Source organism: Salvelinus sp. IW2-2015, linkage group LG14 (genome assembly GCF_002910315.2).
Source record: "Salvelinus sp. IW2-2015 linkage group LG14, ASM291031v2, whole genome shotgun sequence".
Taxonomy (NCBI): Eukaryota; Metazoa; Chordata; class Actinopteri; order Salmoniformes; family Salmonidae; genus Salvelinus; species Salvelinus sp. IW2-2015.
The window spans coordinates 29,162,333-29,173,372 of NC_036854.1; the positions used below are offsets into that span (position 1 = coordinate 29,162,333).

The 11,040-nt window shown below is 43.8% G+C and overlaps 1 pseudogene; it reads left to right on the plus strand.

The window, feature by feature from the left end:
• LOC111973506 (A-type potassium channel modulatory protein DPP6-like) overlaps nt 1-11,040 on the plus strand; it is a 62,555-nt pseudogene that overhangs the window by 38,141 nt on the left and 13,374 nt on the right.

The following is an 11,040-nucleotide window of genomic DNA, read 5'->3' on the forward strand; positions in this document are numbered from 1 at the left end:
TAATGCTGTCCTCTTCTGTTGTGCCTAGCTATGTTGCACCCACCCACCCMCCCAAAATAGTTATTTTCGTCTCACTTGGTTACAATTTAGGTGCCAGTTGCCCTGGATGCTTTGAGGGGCTTTCCTCTCAGTCTGAAAAATATCTAGGAGAAAGACTTGGCTCAGTGTCCTCTTGTTGTGTTTGCAGTGCGGACACAGTGGGCCCTTTCAACAGACGCTGTCTCTCCTGTGACTTCTACGAAGGTTGTGGCTACGTCAGAGGCTCCTTCAGCCACAGCATGAGCCTCTTCCTGCTTAGCTGCAAAGGTGGGAGCCACCGGTTGGTCAGTCAGTCTGTCAATCAATTGGTTTGTCTGTCTCTCTCCCCAAGTTATCAATTTTTTCAGTCATATGAACCTTTGGTCCCTCACCTCTGAGAGACACTCTGAGACAATGAATTCAATGTATATGTTGGTTACAGATGATATTTGGTCACAAACACAATCATTTGTGCAGTGTATTTCAACCAAGGCCTCTACTCAAAACTTATATCAAGAGGGTCTAACAGCAGCAGCCCAAAGATTCAAGTTTCAAGTTAATGTTATGTGCAGTGTACAGAAATGCCCTTCTTGTAAGTTCCAAACCCAGCAATGCAGTAATCAATATCAATGTACCACTAAAGATAACATAAGGTAGAATAAAACTCAAATCAAATCAAATTGTATTGGTCACACACATATTTAGCAGATGTTATTGCGGGTGTAGGGAAATGCTTGTGTTCCTAGCTCCAACAGTGCCATAGTATCTACAACTAACAACAATACACACAAATCTTAAAGTAAAAGAATGGAATTAAGAAATATATAAATATCAAATCAAGCAATGTCGGAGTGGGGGTGAACAGGCCGTGGCTCGGGTGGTTGATGTCCTCAATTATCTTTTTGGCCTTCCTGTGACATCGGGTGCTGTAGGTGTCCTGGAGGGCAAGTAGTTTCCCCCTGGTGATGCGTTGGGCAGACCGAACCACCCTCTGGAGAGCCCTGCGGTTGTGGGCGGTGCAGTTGCTGTACCAGGCGGTGATACAGCCTGACAGTATGCTCTCAATTGTGCATCTGTAAAAGTTTGGAAAGGTTTTTTGCCAAGACAAATTTCTTCAGCCTCCTGAGGTTGAAGAGGCGCTATTGCGCCTTCTTCACCACACTGTATGTGTGAGTGGACCATTTCAGTTTGTCAGTGATGTGTACGCCAAGGAACTTGAAACTTTGCACCTTCTCCACTGTGGTCCCGTCGATGTGGATAGGGGTGTGCTCCCTCTGCTGTTTCCTGAAGTCCACAATCAACTCCTTTGTTTTGTTGACGTTGAGTGAGAAATTATTTTCCTGGCACCACTCTCCCAGGGCCCTAACCTCCTCCCTGTAGGCTGTCTCGTCATCGTTAGTAATCAGGCCTACCACTGTTGTGTCATCTGCAAACTTGATAATTGATTTGAAGGCGTGCGTGGACACGCAGTCATGGGTGAACAGGGAGTACAGGAGGAGGCTGAGCACACAACCCCTTGTGGGGCCCCTGTGTTGAGGATCAGTGAAGTGGAGGTGTTGTTTCCTACCTTTACCACCTGGGGGCAGCCCGTCAGGAAGTCCAGGACCCAGTTACACAGGGCGGGGTTCAGACCCAGGRCCCCGAGCTTAATGATGAGCTTGGAGGGTACCATGGTGTTGAATGCTGAGTTATAGTCAATGAACAGCATTCTTACATAGGTATTCCTCTTGTCCAGATGGAATATGGCAGTGTGCAGTGCGATGGCGATTGCATTGTCTGTGGATCTATTGAGGCGGTAAGCAAGTTGAAGTGGGTCTAGGGTGTCAGGTAAGGTGGTGTGATCCTTAACTAGCCTCTCAAAGCACTTCATAATGACAGAAGTGAGTGAGAGTAGTTCAGTTACCTTTGCTTTCTTGGGTACAAGAACAATGGTGGACATCTTGAAGCAAGTGGGGACAGAAGATAGAGATAGGGAGAGATTGAATATGTACTTAAATATTCCAGCCAGCTGGTCTACACATGCTCTGAGGACGCGGCTAGGGATGCCGTCTGGGCCGGCAGCCCTGCGAGGGTTAACACGCTTAAATGTCTTACTCATGTYGTCCACGGAGAAGGAGAACCCACAGTCCTTGTGTAACATATACGCTGGGAGTCGGAAAGCAAGTGCAGGTGGTGAGTTTAATAATAAACGGGACATAGACCAATACAAGAAACACGAGTAGCGTATAGACATGAAACATAGTCAATAGTGCCTGGGGAAGGGAACTAAGGAAATGACAGATATAGGGGAGGTAATCAGTGAAGTGGTGTCCAGGTGTGTCTAATGATGAGACACAGGTGCATGTAATGATGGGTGTGTGTAACGATGGTTGCCAGGGCCGGTGGTGGGTAAACCGGCGACGTCGAACACCGGAGGGGAGGAGCGGAAGTAGACGCGACACCTTGGAGGCGTGCTGCGTTGGTGGCACTATGTTATCCTCAAAGCGGGCGAAGAAGGTGTTTAGCTTCGTAGCTGGTTTTCCCTTTGTAGTCTGTAGACCCTGCCACATACAGTGCCTTGCAAAAGTATTCACCCCCCTTGGCATTTTTCCTACTTTGTTGCATTACAACCTGTAATTTAAATGGATTTTTATTTGGATTTCATGTGATGGACATACACTAAATAGTCCAAATTGGTGAAGTGAAATTTAAAAAATAACTTGTTTCAAAAAATTCCAAAAGATAAAACATGGAAAAGTAGTGTGTGCATATGTATTCAACCATTTGCTATGAAGCCCCTAAATAAGATATGGTGCAACCAATTACCTTCAGAAGTCACATAATTAGTTAAATAAAAACAACCTCGAGTGATTTAAGGGGAAACATTTAAATGTCTTGGAATGGCCTAGTCAAAGCCCAGACTTCAATCCAAATGAGAATCTGTGGTATGACTTAAAGATTGCTGTACCCCAGCGGACCCATCTAACTTGAAGGAGCAGTTTTGCCTTGAAGAATGGGCAACAATCCCAGTGGCTAGATGTGCCAAGCTTATAGAGACATACCCCAAGAGACTTGCAGCTGTAATTGCTACAAAAGGTGGCTCTACAAAGTATTTGTTTCACAACATTTTTTATTTTGCATCTTCAAAGTGGTAGGCATGTTGTGTAAATCAAATGAAACAAACCCCCCAAAAGTCTATTCTAATTCCAGGTTGTAAGTCAACAAAATGGGAAAAATGCCAAGGCGGGTGAATATTATCGCAATCCACTGTACGTCTCGTGTCTGAGCCATTGAATTGCGACCTCAATTTATCTCTGTACTGATGTTTTGCCTGGTTGATTGCCTTACGGAGGGAATAACTATACTGTTTGTATTCGGCTATGTTCCCAGTCACCTTGCCCTGTTAAATGAGGTGGTTCACACTTTCAGTTTTGCGCAAATGCTGCCATCTTGTGGTTTGTGGTTTGGTTAGGTTTTAATAGTCACACTGGGTACAATCAATCAATCAAATTGATTTACAGTTGAAGTCGGAAGTTTACATACACTTAAGTTGGAGTCATTAAAACTTGTTTTTCAACCACACCACAAATTTCTTGTCAACAAACTATAGGTTTGGCAAGTCGGTTAGAACATCTACTTTGTGCATGACAAGTAATTTTTCCAACAATTGTTTACAGACAGATTATTTCACTTATAATTCACTGTATCACAATTCCAGTGGTTCAGAAGTTTACATAAATTGGCATAATTTGACTGTGCCTTTAAACAGCTTGGAAAATTCCAGAAATTGATGTCATGGCTTTAGAAGCTTCTGATTTTTTGATTCAATTGGAGGTGTTCCTGCGGATGTTTTTCAAGGCCTACCTTCAAACTCAGTGCCTCTTTGCTTGACATCATGGGAAAATCAAAATAAATCAGCCAGACCTCAGAAAGAAATTGTAGACCTCCACAAGTCTGGTTCATCCTTGGGAGCAATTTGCAAATGCCAGAAGGTACAAAGTTCATCTGTACAAACAATAGTACGCAAGWATAAACACCATGGGACCACGCAGCCGCCATACCGCTCAGGAAGGAGACGCGTTCTGTCTCCTAGAGATGGACGTACTTTGGTGTGAAAAGTGCAAGTCAATCCCAGAACAACAGCAAAGGACCTTGTGAAGATGCTGGAGGAAACAGGTACAAAAGTATCTTTATCTACAGTAAAACAAGTCCTATATCGACATAACCTGAAAGGCCGCTCAGCAGGAATAAGCCACTGCTCCAACACCGCCATAAAAAAGCCAGACTACGGTTGCAATTGCACATGGGGACAAAGATCGTACTTTTTGGAGAAATGTCCTCTGGTCTGATGAAACAAAAATAGAACTGTTTGGCCATAATGACCATCAGTATGTTTGGAGGGAAAAGGGGGAGGCTTGCAAGCCGAAGAACACCATCCCAAACGTGAAGCACGGGGGTGGCAGCATCATATTGTGGGGGTGCTTTGCTGCAAGGTATACTTCACAATATAGATGGCATCATGAGGCAGGAAAATTGTGTGGCTATATTGAAGCAAAATCTCAATACATCATTCAGGAAGTTAAAGCTTGGTCGCAAATGGGTCTTCCAAATGGACAATGACCCCAAGCATACTTCCAAAGTTGTGGCAAAATGGCTTAAGGACAACAAAGTCACATTTTTGGAGTGGGCATCACAAAGCCCTGACCTCAATCCCATAGAAAATGTTTGGGCAGAACTGAAAAAGCGTGTGCGAGCAAAGAGGCCTACAAACCTGACTCAGTTACACCAGCTCTGTCAGGAGGAATGGGCCAAAATTCACCCAACTTATTGTGGGAAGCTTGTGGAAGGCTACCCAAAACGTTTGACCCAAGTTAAACAATTTAAAGGAAATGCTACCAAATACTAATTAAGTGTATGTAAACTTCAGACCCACTGGGAATGTGATGAAAAAAATTAAAGCTGAAATAAATCATTCTCTCTACTATTATTCTGACATTTCACATTCTTAAAATAAAGTGGTGATCCTAACTGACCTAGTTTTTACTAGGATTAAATGTCAGGAATTGTGAAAAACAGGAATTGTGAAAAAAGTTTCAATGTATTTGGCTAAGGTGTATGTAAACTTCCGACTTCAACTGTAGCCCTTGGTTCACTCCAGACTTGACTTTTCAGGGAAGTCAGGAACCAATATACACAGGCAGTTAGGAAAGCAAAGGCTAGCTTTTTCAAACAGAAATTTGCATCCTGTAGCACAAACTCCAAAAAGTTATGGGACACTGTAAAGTTCATGGAGAACAAGAGCACCTCCTCTCAGCTGCCCACTGCACCGAGGCTAGGAAACACTGTCACCACATATAAATCTACGATAATCAAGAATTTCATTTTTCTATGGCTGGCCATGCTTTCCACCTGGCTACCCCTACCCCGGTCGACAGCTCTGTACCCCCCCCCACAGCAACTTGCCCAAGCCTCCCCCATTTCTCCTTCACTCAAATCCAGATAGCTGATGTTCTGAAAGAGCTGCAAAATCTGGACCCCTACAAATCAGCTGGGCTAGACAATCTGGACCCTCTCTTTCTAAAATTATCCGCTGCAATTGTTGCAACAACTATTACTAGCCTGATCAACCTCTCTTTCGTATCGTCTGAGATCCCTAAAGATTGGAATGCTGCCGCGGTCATCCCCCAAACTGTTACAGACCTATATCTATCCTGCTCTGCCTTTCTAAAGTCTTAGAAAGCCAAGTTAACAAACAGATCACCGTCCATTTCGAATCCCACCGTACCTTCTCCGCAATGCAATCTGGTTTCCGAGCTGGTCATGGGTGCATCTCAGCTACGCTCAAGGTCCTAAACGATATCATAACTACCATCGATAAAAGACAATACTGTGCAGCCGTCTTCATCAACCTGGCCAAGGCTTTCAACTCTGTCAATCACCGCATTCTTATTGGCAGACTCAACAGCCTTGGTTTCTCAAATGACTGCCTCACCTTGTTCACCAACTACTTCTCAGATAGAGTTCAGTGGGCCTGTTGTCCAGACCTCTGGCAGTCTCTATGGGGGTGCCACACGGTTCAATTCTCGGGCCGACTCTTTTCTCTGTATACGTCAATGATGTCGCTCTTGCTGCTGGTGATTCTCTGATCCACCTCCACACAGACGACACCATTCTGTATACTTTTGGCCCTTCATTGGACACGGTGTTAACAAACCTCCAGACGAGCTTCAGTGCCATACAACACTCCTTCCGTGGTCTCCAACTGCTCTTAAATGCAAGTAAAACTAAACGCATGCTCTTCAACTGATCGCTGCCCACACCCGCCCGCCCTTCTTACATCACTACTCTGGACCGTTCTGACTTAGAATATGTGGACAACTACAAATACCTAGGTGTCTGGTTAGACTGTAAACTCTCCTTCTGAGGTAACCAGGAAGGACTCATACCCCATACCTTTTTTCGATGAGTCGCTGTACCTGGTTAGGGGGTCCTCCTGGTTCTCCTCACTAGACCTCCGCAGTGGCTACTGGCAGGTGGCCCACTCCTCAGAGGCTAGAGCCAACCGTTCAACACCCTCAAACGTGCACTGATTGAGGCCYCCGTGTTCACCCCCCTGAGCTCTCTCATCAGAGAGAGGGACTTGAGAGAGAGCTGTGTGCAGAGGAGGGGTCTATGCCAGAGTGTGTCGGGCGAGCGGGCCTGTCTGCTGTGAGCTGCAGACTGTCGACATGGCAGAATGGGGCAGCAGCAGGGACGGGACACAGACCTACAGCCGGTGCTACAGTGGGTAGAGACGCAGCTGAGGTCACCGTGGGAAGAGGTGGCAGCATTGGAGATCAATGAAATGGGGTATCAGTCTACTCAATACCCAATATATTTTTTCCCAACGTCCTCCTCAGAGTTATCAGACTCCAAAACATCCACACAGTATTGTTTTTCCTCTGGAATAGTGTTCAATACACATAGTAGGTTGACAATAAATGTGGCTCAATTCACAGTTGTTTCAGGGTCCCACAATAAGAGCTATGAAGCTAATGTTCTCTGGGTGTCACTGAGTAGACTGATACCCCATGTCATTGATCCACAATCCATAGGTAAGGCTGTACAGTGAAATAAGTATGCCCCCAATGCAATTGCAAAGTCCAATAAGTCCAGTCTGATTTCAACAGATTTTTCTCAAATTAACAAATTATTGTCTTTTGTTAATTAAATATAACATTCCAACCTCGTTTTAATCTACTCAATTATGGCATAATTATGCTATTTGTATTCATTTGCATAACTGTCAATGACATACTTTTATTTTGAAGGCTAACCGCAAATTCCACTATTGTGGCTAATCCTTAATGTGGCTGTCACGTTCTGACCTTTATTTCCTTTGTTTTGTCTTTATTTAGTATGGTCAGGGCGTGGGTTGGGGTGGGCAGTCTATGTTTGTGTTTCTATGATTTTCTATTTCTGTGTTTGGCCTGATATGGTTCTCAATCAGAGGCAGCTGTTTATTGTTGTCCCTGATTGAGAACCATATTTAGGTAGCCTTTTTCCACCTGTGTTGTGTGGGTGTTTGTTTCCGTGTGAGTGTTTGTTGCCACACGGTACTGTTTCGGTTTCGTTCATGTTCACATTTATTGTTTTGTATTTCATAGTGTTCAGTTTATGTTTTTAAAATAAACGTTATGGACACTTACCACGCTGCGCATTGGTCTTCCGATCCTGCAAACTTCTCCTCCTCAGATGAGGAGGACGACAGCCATTACAGTGGCTAGCTTCACATAGATGGGTCCGAAAAAACACCATTAATCAAATAAGAACTGTCTTATAAATTAGGGTTATTTTAGATGATGACACCTAGCTATATAGTTAGCAAGCTATAGCTACTGAAACAGATTATGTCGTTTTCCTATGTTTTTGGGGAAGAACATTGTTTGCATCCATGAGCTAGCTAGCTTTTTTTATGACCAGCACTGTAGGTATGCGAGACAACTTTACCAGCATCGTAGTATATGTATCGATGAATCGTTGTGACATGAAATACGAGTAATAGTGTAATCAATGTGTAATAACTACGTAAAAAAATGATGAACGCGTTAAATTATTATGTGACGTGCAGTCATATGCAGGTCCTGATTGGGCAACAAGCTTATTTGGCACGTCAAATAGTGTTATTTGATGTGTATCTTTTTTGACACGCAAAGACCCAAATGGCGGTCCATACCTGGCAGTGTTGTCCAGACTGAGCTTTGGAGAAATACGCAGATTTAAAGAGGAGTCCGTAATTTGCTTTCTAATGATCGTGATCTTTTCATCAAAGCAGCAAAAGAGCTGCAGCTCAGCACTCTGACAGAAAAGGCCACCGCCTTACAGGAACAGCTAGCCACGGGGGAGCAGGAGATCTCCCTTCAGAAGGAGGAGCTGCAGGAGACCCCAGGTGAAGAAAGTGGAGATGATTCGCAACTGGCCCCGCCCCCTCACCAAGAAGCAGCCAGCCCCCTGACAGATCTGACCAGGAGCTGTCTGCCCGCCCAGGTGAAGTGAACTGAGGAGACAGAGAAAGCCGTCCAGGACCTAAAGGGAGCACTGTGTTCTGGACCGTTGCTGGTGACACTGGACTTCACCCTCGTAACGGACCATGCACCACGGGTTTGGATGTCACGGAATAAGGACAGTAATGCCCGAGTCACCTGCTGGTTCCTGTCCTTACAGCCCTTTGCTATCTCTGGTTTTAATGACTCCAACCTAAGTGTATGTAAACTTCCTACTTCAACTGTATATACAGTGGGGAGAACAAGTATTTGATACACTGACGATTTTGCAGGTTTTCCTACTTACAAAGCATGTAGAGGTCTGTACCAGCTGGCTGTATGGACATGGACAGTATATCCTGAGAGAGCCATGTTTCTGTGAAACAGAAAATGTTACAATCCCTGATGTGTCTCTGGAAGGAGATCCTCACCCAGAGCTAGTCTACTTTATTATCCAGAGACTGAACATTACATTCTGGGCTAATGTAAGAAATAACACACCAAAAAACAAAATACTGCAAAGTTGCATAGGAGCTAGAAGCAGAGCTGCCATTTCTGTCAGCGCCATCTTCTTCCATCCTGCCTCTTGCCCGCTTTCATTTAGTTGACATGATTGTGATATCATTACAGAGCTGAGAGAGATTGCCTGGCCTACTTTGCAGAGCCACAAATGTTTCTTTCTAGCATGTTCTCAATTTGCTAAGTGCATCGATCATTTCATTATGTTTGCCCTCCATGTGCAGTGATGTGGTTTAGGAGACAGAGAGAGTATATTTCTACAGGGGCTTGTTTGTTTGCAAGCTAGCTCCGGAACACTCCAGAAACTATTTTGGCTGTGTTAAATTAATTGAATAAGCTAACAATAGCCTCCCCAACAATAGCAAGAATGTCTGGAAAGGATCTGTTGTGCTTGTAGAAAAACATGTTTAGCAAGAATTATTAGAGACAACGTCAGGCTTTCAGACTTTGATCAATTATGTTTTGATTTTGTGTCTGAACTTTGAGGCTCAACTATGTTGTGTCTCAGTCTTCTATCGACAAGGTGCAATTTTAAATTACGGATTCTAAAGTTATTAGAATTATTGAGTTCAAATGATTCGATTATGAATTTCTTACAAGTCTTTTTGCAAGTCTTTTTAGAAATTGATGATTAAATAACCCTTTCCCATCCTCTTGCTTCCCCAGAACTATGGACAGTGGAGATACATTTTGAACCATGCAGTCACTGTTGTACAGATGTAGGATCTTAATTTGATCACCCTGTTGCTTGAGAACTGTCCTAAATGCAGGAAATGTAAAATGTGTAGTGTATTTGCGGTTTAAAAAGATTTCTGATGTTTGTAATTTTCACTTTGAAATTTCAGACTTATGAAAAATGTATCAACMCCTACAATAATGTAAATAAATTATAATCAACATAATAATTCACATTTCCGGTTGCTGCAGGATTATTTTCTTGCTGTAGAAAACTGGCTCAAATTAAGATCCTACGTCTGTACATGACAAGGAGCCACAGAATGTACTATTAAACCGAGACAAGACCGAGACGAACCAGAGTAGTGCCACCACAAACTAATGGGAACGATGTCTGATGTTGATGTCTTATTTGGTCACATTTGTTTCTGTTTTGGTCTTTCTCCAGGCCCTGATGTCCCGTTTGTAGCAGTATACAGCACACAGGACAGACAGAGTGAGTCTTCTAGTTAAGATTCTATTTGGATTCTGTTACATGAAAACATAGGTTAGGGGTACTCAACTCTTACCCTAAGTCCCGGAGCCTGCTGGTTTTCTGTTTTACCTGATAATTAATTGCACCCACCTAGTGTCCCAGGTTTAAATCAGTACCTGGTTAGAAGAATGAAAAAAGGCAGTGGAACTGGCTTTCAGGTCCAGAGTTGAAGGTCATGGGTCATAAGAGGCATACATCACACAGAAAAATAGACCACCCAGACACACAATGCATGATCTTTATTTCCTCTGTCTTCAATATGCCTTTTTCTCCTGACACAGACACACACATGCGCACGCACGCACGCACGCACGCACGCACGCACGCACGCACGCACGCACGCACACACACACACACACACACACACACACACACACACACACATACACTAACTCCATTATTCTGAGTTCTGATTGCTGACTTGCCATGTGTGGGTCAGGGAGAAGATGATTCACACACCTGTAGGACATCCACTCCTCTCCATGAGTAGAACATTCAGCATCACCCCTGAAATATAACTCTTTAACACCATGGAGATAAAACAACTGTATCTATCTCTGTGTTTACAGAATAAAAGCCCTGCCCTCCACCCCTGATTCACAAAATAACCATGACCTCATCAAACGGGGACAGCATACTAAGATTTACCATTGACAGCACAACAAGGCCAGTCTGCTTTCTGCTGAGTCACTGTTTGCAGCCTCAGCCAAGTCGGTTGGCAGACACTGATTACATTACCTAGCTGGGTGGATGTCCTCATAACAACATGACCTTCCCACTGTAATGAAAGAC